Here is a 10,167-nt window from a genome sequence, read left to right on the forward strand (position 1 = left end):
GCACCTTCTCGGGACTCCTGAAGACTCTCTGATTCTGTACACAACCTGTCTCATAGCTTTTATATCATTCAGCCGAGCAGGGATTCTGACTTGCTACTTAGGTCCCTGGACTCCCCAACACTGCACTTTATTCTACTGCGTAGCTTTGTGTGACTGTCATACTTGGTCTGTGTTTCTGTTATTTCCATCATTTGACAGCATTTGGGCCCCAGGATATGGCCATAAAAGCTAAAAATAGCAAGACACATACTTGAGTGGTGCTTAAGAAGAACAAAACCAGGACTGAGTTCAAGTCGAAGAGTGTTTAAGTAATTGCTAGCAATGATAAAATAAAATAACAAAATTCTCCTAGGGTAAACTTTAGTGTGTATAATGGTTTCTTTTTTTGTTGAGTGTATGGCTAGCCTTTAGCACGTCTAATATACATGTTAGTGTGTTTCATTTGTTGCTTTCTTATTCCCATTGACAAGCTCACGTGCATATATAAAGGATTCTTATGGACCCCACTCCTGTCTCCTTCCCATCCTTTCCAACCATCCCCTCTACAGATCCTTCTCCCACATTCATGTTTTGTATTTTGTTTTATGACTCACTGAGTTTAAACAGGACCATCTGAATATGGTTGCAGAACTACACAATGGGGTCTGGTGGACTCATGGTGGCTATTCACCTGAAGACAATGACGTGCTGTTCTCGAGAATCCACTGGTAGACAATAGTTCAGCAGGAAGAACTGGAAATTCATTAGCTCTGACTCCATGGACTATATTGACTGTGACTATTCATTATTATTGCATGAATATATGTGTATGCAATAACTTATAACTTGATATGTACATGTATATATGTAATAACTTATATGTACATATATATGCATGCATCTATCTCTATTTATGAATATGTATGTATGCATATGTGTAAGCATGTATGTGTATATATATATATTTCTTTTTTCATTCCTAAATATAAAACGTTCAGTCTGTACAAGTAACAATTCTTTTAAGCTAAAGTGCTCCTTACTAAGAGAGGTTCAATATCAGCCCAGATATACTCCGAGGAACAGTAAATAAGGCTGAAACTGAAAATTGAATTATCCTTGAGCTTCTCTTATCTTTATGTATATCACATGGCAAGAAATAAATGTCCTCACTTTGTTACTCAAATGAATCAAATATACATCAAAATAATGTGATAGTGTAAAGATACAAATTTAGGACATTTGAGTGTAATTATGAATGTAAAATTCCCTCTACCAAGTGATTCAATGATAACAAGAGACCATACAAAAGTAAACAGAGGCAAGAAACGCTACACATAATTTCTATTCAGTTTCTTAGCTACCTATCATCCAATTTCCTGATTAAAGACATTAAAACAGGTTAAATATTCATACCATCTATAAGGTATGCTAACAATAATACATTTATCTGATTGCCTCACTAAAGAAGGTAAGTTAAAAATAGTGAACACAACTTGCCTGTGTTGTGATAAAATGTATAAACTGTGGTTGATGGCCTGATGTTACAGAACAATGGGAAACTGGAAAATGTGCTATCAGGGAAGAATTATTCTTCATCCTCCTCTTTCCATGAGGCCTTTAGGGCCATCAACATCTGGATCAGAATAATCCACAGGTTAATTCAGACACCATGTTTGTGTGCTGCAGGCTTAAAGTCAAACCCACTCAGTACTTAACTTTGGATATATGTAGCTTAACAAAATGATTAATAGTACATTTAACCATAATGTCCATAAGTGATTATCAAATTAAACCTCTTTGACTGTTTGGCTTAGCTTTATCCTCAGCCAATTCTCCTTGTGTTAAAGAACCATTTATGCAAATGCAGCATGAAGCAAAAAGAGGAGAGATAAAAAGCCACCTAAGACTTTATGAATGACTATGTCCAGCCTGTCAGATATTGTTTTTCTTTAATGAAATTATACTGAGCTTTGTTTAAAGCACTACCCCTTCTATAAACAGCCCCACGGGGTGCTTTAGCAACAATTAGATATGAGAAGCAGGAGGGACATTTCTTTATGTGTTTCCTCCTGAACATAAAAGGAACACAGTGTATATCAAATCATAATAAGAGGAGCACATCAAAGCGGCTGAAAAATCTGCTGCTGAGCTGCAAATGTCCTCAGACATCAAAGGAACCAAAGTCAGTCAGATAGAGCTCTGCTTGGGTAGGCAGACTGAGATCGCGCTCTGAGCACAAGAGTGGTGTGTTCTTACAGAAATGGCAAGAGACCTGCAACAAGTTACAGATAAGTGGATGTCAATGACACCCTGGGAATCAGTGCGGACATGGAGGTGACAAAATGGAGCTGTGATTCTTTCATTGCTTGAAGAGGACCCAGTAAAACAACAACAACAACAAAGATATGAAAAAGAGAAGATGAAACTGGTAAACAGCACAATGGAGAGGTTTCTTGAGATAAAATATGAGGGAGGAGGATCATCAGAGGCAGTTCTGTTACTCTACTGAGATGTGCTTTGGTTTCAGAGATGTCAGCCTCTGAGTGATGATTGCACTAGATGAGCTCCAAGGGACCATCTGCTGAGATGGATGAAAGCACTGGAAGCCATCTCTCTTTTGTTGAAGTGGTCAAAGCAAGAAAATCAAATGGAGCTTGAGGGTTCTCTTACATGAAACCTATTTTGCGAGACACTTGATGGCTGGTGATTCTGTGCAGTGTGAAGAGCGAGAGCGTCAAAAATATATTTGTGGTGGAGGAATGAAGGGTTCATGACCAAGGTGAATGTGACCCCCTTCTCTTGTGGTGGTGATTCTACCAAGAGTGATTTTGGGGCACTTGACCAACCTTATAGCCACCAAATGTCAAGCCCTTTGCATTTTTCAAAAATCCAATGTACCTTCAACCATTAAGGTGGGAAATGCAGTTTTCCTTAGCTTAAAAAATGTTTATTTGTATATTGTGTGTGTGTGTGTGTGTGTGTGTGTGTGTGTGTGTATTTGTATGTTTGCATTTGGAAGTTAGAGGGTAATTTCTGCTGTCCTCACCCATAGCTCTTCCACCTTACTTTTGGGGATGGGGTTTCTCACATGGAACATACTGATTTGGTGAGACTAGCTACACAGCAAAACTCAGGAATCTTCCCCACTCTGCCTCTCCAGTTCAGGGATGTCCACATTTTTCCAGCTGTCCTGGGGATCCACACTCAGTTCTTCAAACCATCATTCACAGCCTTATAATTTTAAGAAAATAGCTTCCTTTCCTCTAATGAACATTCCATGTCCAAGCTAATGTCTACAATGTCCAACAATATTAGCTGTACAAGTTATGAAAAGGTTAATTATAGGGATAGAAACATGACTGTTATATACTCCAAAGAATATTCATATCTCTCTCTCTCTCTCTCTCTCTCTCTCTCTCTCTCTCTCTCACACACACACACACACACACACACACACACACACCTCTGTCTATCTCTTTCTGTTTTCCCCCTCTCTTGCTCTCCCTTCTGTAATGAGTCACACATGTCAATTATATAGCAAGCACCAACATGAGCTAGACTTGTAAATGTATAGTGTAATGAAAGAAGTCCCAAGCCTGTGAAGTCCTGAGTAAATGGTGTATTGTTTGACATGAACTGATCATTTTAATACCTAATGGCTAAGCCATTTTTTCCTCAGGTTCTCAATCTGTGGGCCATGACCCCCTTTGGAAATCAAAGGATCTTTTCACAGGGCTTGCCTAAGGCTATCAGAAAATACAGATGTTGGCATTGCAATTCAAAATAGTAGCAATATTAGAGTTATAAGAGTAGCAATGACAGCCATTTTATGGTTTGTGGTCACCACAACATGAGGAACTGTATTAAAGGGGCAAAGTATTAGGAAGATTTGGGAACCACTCACTGTCTTAGATCCGTAAGAAGTCACAGCCTCTCCCATCTAGTTCACGATGAGGCTGGGATGGTGGGCAAAGCCTTTTTTTTTTTTTTTTTTTGAGTTTGAATATTGACAGTGTGCGAAAGCACTAGTATTTAAGAATGATTGACTAGTTTGTGTGAAAAACTAGCAACAGTAGATCCCTCCTCATGGTATTTACAGCCTGAGCCTTTGCACCTACATAAATATCCTACCAAGACGATCTACCTCTTATCTCTTGGCTCTACATAACAATAACTGAACATGGCTATGGAATGTTGAGAAGTTGGTGCCACTCCATCAGAATGAGCATTACCGGCTTGAGCGCAGCCTTTCTTTACCTTTGTTTGTGTTCCTGTTCTTTCTGCATTTCTCCATGGTCTCTTCACATCAACCAGGGCACAGCAGTAGAACATCATGATGTCACACATTTCTGATTCACTATGTTTCGGTGGGAATACTCAGTTTAATTTCTACGAAGTTCCTGCTGCTGGTGCTCTCCTGGTGGTGTAGTTTCCACTTTTTGGCAATATTTTCTGGCATTATTGATAAGGAGTATCTTTATAAGACAGGATTCAACATTTACCCATCTTGTGAACAGCTTTTCTCAGGTTCGTAGGGAATGAATAAAATGACATTCTGTCCCAAATGCATAAGGAAATATAATATGTACTTTTCCTAATATAGTTTGACATAAATTAATGACTGAGAAGTTCTATAAAAATATATATTGGTATGTCTAGTGGAAGGAAGTGTATTTCCACAAACAACGCCTGGATTATCATGATTAAAATTTATTTCAGGGATTATTTCTTCCAATGATGAAGTCACTGCAAATTCATTTAACATGTTTTTAATTCTTCCTAAACAACCATGTTCCATTCCAATTGGAATTTTCTACCAAAATTCATATATCTGGGAAGCTACGAGTAGAAAATGATGTGATTCACAGAGGCTGTGGACAGATTCTCTTTTTCATTTTCATTAAACACCAGAGATGATAATTAATGAGGAATTTTACTATCATCCTCCACAGATGCCTACTGCAAACCAAAAAGCATCCAGGCACATTCATCATCCACAAGCACACTTACTGTCGCCATCTCTCTCTCCCCGCTGCCAGCAGCATCACCACTTGCCTGGTTACTGCAAGCAATTACTCTGAGTCACAATTGATTCTCTTCCCCCCATATCTTCCAGCCAGTTGTCCAATTCAGGTTCCCCTCTTGGAGTACATTGCCTTCAGATCTTTTTCTCCCTACATTGTTGTTGTATGTCAGAAACATGCTTCATTTTCTAAACCACTTAAATTCATCTACACCTTCTGGATTCATCTTCCATCTTCCTTTCCTTCAGATGTCACTGTTACTTCCCCAAGTGTACTCCGTTTACTCCATGTCTCATAACATCCTTGGGTTTTGTGCTAACAAGATCTTGTAGACTGGTCTTGCTTTGGGGCTCATTTGACTCCCTACACTCCACCCACTGCAGGCTCATCTTTTCTGGTTCAGCTTCTGTTCAATACATACTGGACATACACATTATCTTCTGCCATGATGTGTAATGTGCTCAGAGCTGCTTGAAGATCTCCTGCCCTTAAGTATTATCACATACCTTATTGACCTTTCAAAACTCTAGGTCCTTCTATGCCTTGCTCACAAGCCCCTATTTTCCTGGAGCCCCAATGCTTTATTCCCTTCTTGATTAGCTCATGCAAAACCTGCCTTTTCTTCTGGTCTTCTGGTAGGCATCATAAAAGCAGGGACCAGATTTTAATCATGTTTAGATTCCCAGAATACTTACATTTCTAGCTGGTCATAAGAAAATGTTGCACTGAATTGAACAGAAATTAAGCCAGGGTTATAAGGTCTCACTTTGTTATAAGTTATAAGGTCTCACTTTGTATGCATATTGTTCTGACATAACAACACTATTCTCTAAGTAAGGATTAAAAACATGGCCATCTTGTTACTAAGATTAAGTGTTGTCAGTCAAATCAAGTCAGAGGAGCCCTTGATAAAGATGTATTTTTTCTGGCATATCAACAATAAATTCAAAAGGTCCCATGGTAAATTTACTTGACTGCAGCCAGATTAATTAAGAAATGCTTAAATGGGGAAAGTCATTAATATATTCTTATATAAGACTAGGGATGAAATAGTCTTAGCATACTAAAAAGCAGAGGTTTCACTGATAATCCTAGAGTAAAGGGTCCTACACAGAACACATTCTCAGTTACCTCACTGTGAATCACAGTGTTATCACTCACTATCTATGCCTCTCAGGCACTTAACTAATCGGAGTGAGCCTCAGTTCCCTCACTACAAAATAAGAACAGTAAAGATTGTTGCACTATCACCTAGTAAGAAACCTAAAGGAGATACCACATAGAAAGCAGCAGAGCCACTTAGGCACACTCAATAAAGGGGCCCTGAGCACAGCTGTGAGGACAGGTGGAATCTCATCATTTTGTGTAGTATAACTGTGTACAACTTTTAGAAACATGGGTATGTTTAGGTAGCAGAGCTGATGCGTCTCAAAGAGGGCAAGAGTCAAGGGAAATGACAGGAAGGGGTTGGAAATAAGTGTTTTATGAATTGTACATATTTCCTTTTCTACAAAGTAAGCATTTCAAAGTCTTTCTGCTGATCCAACTGAGTCTATGGATATCCTTACAATCCATGTGATAACTCCTTGTAGTTTACTTTAGTCATTTGTTTGGATCTCGACAAGCATTGCTAGGAGAAAAAAATAGCTATTGGATGAGCTAATCTACTGACAGATGAGCTAGAGTTTCTGTTAGTTTGCTTGTTGGTATTTTATGTCAGTAAAATGAAGATGTTAAAAATGACAATTAATTATCAAGATTTCTTTTTTCTTCTACAAGATGCCTAGTCCCGAGTTTATACTCTGCAATCGTTTGGTAACAATAAGGGTAATGATGGCAATAATAGTTTGCATCAGCAAATGGTTCAATTAAAAACACATTTGATTAAATCATCCATTAAAATAAAAAAGCAGGTGTACAGTTTATTGTCATTGGGTTCCAATCCTCTACTAAAACGCACATCTTTTTAGCTCAGTGTATCTCGGCTCAGCTTTTTCCCATGACCATTATTCCTATGTATGTTGTAAAATTTGAATTCCTCTCTTAATTAGGGTAAACAATGTTATGTCTCCAGTTAATCCTTTTATGACACAAGGGCAGAAATATATCTTTCTTCAGGTTTTACACTAACAGAGCAGACACTGTTCCTTAAATGGTCACGTAAAAATGTCCATAATCTGCAGCTTGGGGTACTTGCTTGAAATCCAAGTCCTCAAAGACCAAGGCATGGTAACTGAGAGGCTATGCAGTGATTTACAGGTCAGCTTTGTCTACATAAACTTTGTCTTACACAAAACAAAAATAAAAGAGAAACAAAAACACTGAATCAAAGGACAAGTTTATCGAAATAGGTCTGAATTAAACACAGCTCTGATAATCAGCTTTGACATTGACAAAGACAATAATGGATCGTCCCAGGCCATGAAATTATCTGCTAAACATGCAAAGATGATTTTAATGGAAATTGAACTAAAATGGGTAGAAACTGATACAGAAAAAGAGGGAGAGGCAGAGAACTTTTCTGAACTGAGTATGAGTCCTGCGCACACTCCGACATTTCCACTTCTTTTCACTTATGTGCTGGTGAGCAGAAATTTTACAAGGTGAGCTTGAGCAGAAAGAATTAAGCTCAAAAGGCAAAACGTGGGGTCGTTCTTTAAGAATTTCCTCCTTATTTTTTTCTTCCTACTTTCTGTATGTCCTGAGGGCAAGAAATGACCCCACCAATGTTCTTGCCATCATGTTTCGCCATGTTTTCCATGAGGTCAAGCAATTATGGCTCAAACCCATCCCTCCTCTTATACTGCCTAAGTTGGTTATGTTGTTACAGTGGCACAGGGATCAGTAATTCAAATTAGAATTCAAAGTGGAAATGGGTCAAACGGACACACCGAAACGTCAGGCCAGGAAATATGAAGATGTTAGTTAAGGAGCCAAGATAATCGATCCTAGATATTACATATTAATGTTGGATTTGGTGGGGATGTACATGTTTGGCCTCCAGATTACCTCTGGACGATAACATTTTTAGTGTTGTCCACAATAAATTTCTAGGATGAGACAATGGACTGAACATTAAGAAGATGGATAGAATTTGACCTATAGGGTATTCACATTTCTATTAAAATCGAGTGGTTTTACTATGATGTGGACACATATATTACCTTCCAATTGTTTTCAGGCACAGACTTCTAAGCATGAACACTGCCCCTGCATTTCAAATATCCGGTGTTCTTGTCATTATCTGTATTATAACCTCTCTGAGTCGTCACGAGGTGATGCCCGAGGGCTCAGACTCAGACTTTCCATCTTGAAAGACTGACTTTGTGTTTACTGACAATGATCTGAATCTAAAAATCAACTTGTAGAATTTCAGTTTCCTCCCTCACCTCTTTGTCTCTGCCTCTCTGTCTCTCTGCCTCTCTGCCCCCCCCTCTCTCCATCACTATGTATGTTTCTCTTACTTTCTTGCTCCTCTTTCCATTTTCTATTAGAAGGATAAAAGTTATTTCCTCAAAAAGTAAACAAGAATTTTTACACAGGGGAATTTTTACACTAGCCCTGTGGTATAGTTTTGATATAGGAGGAAAATACGTGTTGCCCTTCACATTAGCTCTGGTTGGGCCTTCACATTAGCACAGGTTGGGTCTTCACATTAGCACAGGTTGGGCCTTCACATTAGCTCTGCTTGGGCCTTCACATTAGCACAGGTTGGGCCTTCACATTAGCACAGGTTGGGCCTTCACATTAGCACAGGTTGGGCCTTCACATTAGCACAGGTTGGGCCTTCATATTAGCACAGGTTGGGCCTTCACATTAGCACAGGTTGGGTGGCTTTGCTTTGCATTTGTCCCTGGGGAGCTCATTGGATTTGGACAGTTACTTAAGATCTCTGAGATTTACTTTTCTCTTTATTCCAATAAGGAAGTTACTTTAGATTGCCTCTAATTTCCCTCATAATTGCATTTAGTGAAATAATTAAAAACCTGGACTCAGAAATTAGATTCGGACTTCATTATTAACTTGCTCTGGAATCTCAAACATGTTACATAATTTCTAAATCTCAATTTCTTCTTCATCAAGTTTATGTAAGATAAATATTGGAGGACTATAAAATAGTTTCCAACACACCCGAACCACTGCTATGCTTAACGACAATGGACATATTTATTAAATTCACACATAGTTATAGTCTTCAAATGAGACTTCCTGTTAAGAAGAGATATTGTTATATTTCAGAAGCCATTTAAAAAGGTAACCATTACAAAGTAGGACAAAGGTCAAAGTATTTGTAGATTTTTCTCTATTCACTTTAGCAATATATAAAGCACTAGTAAGACAAATACAGTTTTTTAATTAACTACCACATGCAAACCATCAGTAGTTTGTTGATATTGCTGTGTCTGTTAAGCAGAATTTGTGGATTTTTGTTGATAAGTTACTAGTGAAGTCACTGGTGTGTTTGGGTGGTTATCTTCTTTCTTTTGGAGATTTATTTCTTGGAAAGCATCGCTTCTTCATTGGTATAAAGGAAAGTGGTCACCCTTACTGCTCTTCAAATTATACTTCAGTCTAGATACGTTCCACTTGCCCATGGACCTCTTTATGCCATGACCATTTATGTTCAAGTTTAAAATGGAAAAGGGGAGATTCTCAAAGATGTCAACTTGGGGGTCCCACTTTAACTCAAACTGTCAAATTGGAGCAAGTCATTAAAAAAAAAAAGCAAACAAACAAACAAAAAAACCTTTGCGAGCACTCAGGCAATTTGTAGTAAGAGGAAATGCATATAGTTTACACTTTAACCTTAGGGACACAAGTGTTGTGTGGGCACATAGACATAGGCTACTCATTGAAAGCTATTGCATAACCATAGCATACTAGCCATAGACACAAATCAAATCCAAGGTAAATTCTGATAAATGCCTGGGAAATGGGAAGGGTAAAGTGTGCCTTTGAGAATGAGACAGTTATAGGAAAGTTCCTCACTGAGCTACCAAGAACAAACACTTGGTTCAGTGTCTAGGGTACTATGGGATATCAGCAAACAGAAAACCACAATGAGGAAAGAGTAGACTAGCACTACATGGCATATGCTTAAAAACAAACAGTTAATGACTTTTCTTTCTTTCTTCTTCTCCTTCCTCTTCTTCTTCTTCTTCTT

General features: G+C 38.3%; 1 protein-coding gene across 1 annotated transcript in view; it reads right to left on the minus strand.

Annotated features, from left to right (window-relative positions):
* Dcc (DCC netrin 1 receptor) overlaps positions 1 to 10,167 on the minus strand; it is a 1,075,620-nt gene that overhangs the window by 984,810 nt on the left and 80,643 nt on the right. The gene's annotated exons all lie outside the window — the stretch shown is intronic.

Source organism: Mus caroli, chromosome 18 (genome assembly GCF_900094665.2).
Source record: "Mus caroli chromosome 18, CAROLI_EIJ_v1.1, whole genome shotgun sequence".
Taxonomy (NCBI): Eukaryota; Metazoa; Chordata; class Mammalia; order Rodentia; family Muridae; genus Mus; species Mus caroli.